The sequence below is a fragment of the Aphanomyces astaci genome, assembly GCF_000520075.1.
Source record: "Aphanomyces astaci strain APO3 unplaced genomic scaffold supercont1.136, whole genome shotgun sequence".
Taxonomy (NCBI): Eukaryota; Oomycota; class Saprolegniomycetes; order Saprolegniales; family Verrucalvaceae; genus Aphanomyces; species Aphanomyces astaci.
Genome location: NW_009798399.1, coordinates 11005 through 11818, shown reverse-complemented (window position 1 = coordinate 11818; position 814 = coordinate 11005).

The following is an 814-nucleotide window of genomic DNA, read 5'->3' as shown; positions in this document are numbered from 1 at the left end:
GTCCTGCTTAGCTTAGTCATAGCGTTAGATTGTTATAACGCTATCAATTCACTTCTCATTTTACCATCTACTGCGCCTTCCTCTGCGCACGCACGCTTACAAACTCCATGTGCAAGGTTGACCATGCTGACTTCGTGCACCACAACGAGTTTATACGTTTCAAGAATGAGGCTGAGATTTCGAGTTGGTAGAATTGATCTGTCCTAGTTTCGGATTCTGAAATAGGCAATTCGATTTGCAAAGTTTCAGTGAATTGATCAACTGGGTTCTTCATTCGTCGTTGCCGGTCTGCGGGTGCGGCATCCTGTCTTACATGTACTGTACTCTATGTATTCTGGCCAGCAGAAGGAGGACAAGCTGTTCAGCAATTTCCTCGCTGCAACAGTAGTACTGTTGTTACGTAATCATTTGCGCGTCCTGGCCTACAAAACCCAAGTTATTTCTGGCACATGACAAATCAAGTGTAAATTTAAAACAACAAAAGCAACTCATTTCAGCTAGGGGTTAAGTGCATCTCAGTGGTGATGCAGCTTAACCCCGGGAATAGCGTTGTATGTAAGCGCAAGGGGTCCAGGGGTTCCGGGGTTAGGGACACTTGGTAAAAATGATTACGTACTGTTGCAGAGTGGGAATTGTTCGCAAGCTGTTGGATATTTATGACACGGATGACATTACAGTAATTGCACACTACTTCTACGTTTGTAGTACTTCGAAGTATGTTACTACGTAGTACTACTGTAGTACCGGTAGCTTGACTGTGTGGAGAATTCCCTCAGAGGAATACATGTGGCCCTACTGTTGTTTATGGAATCAT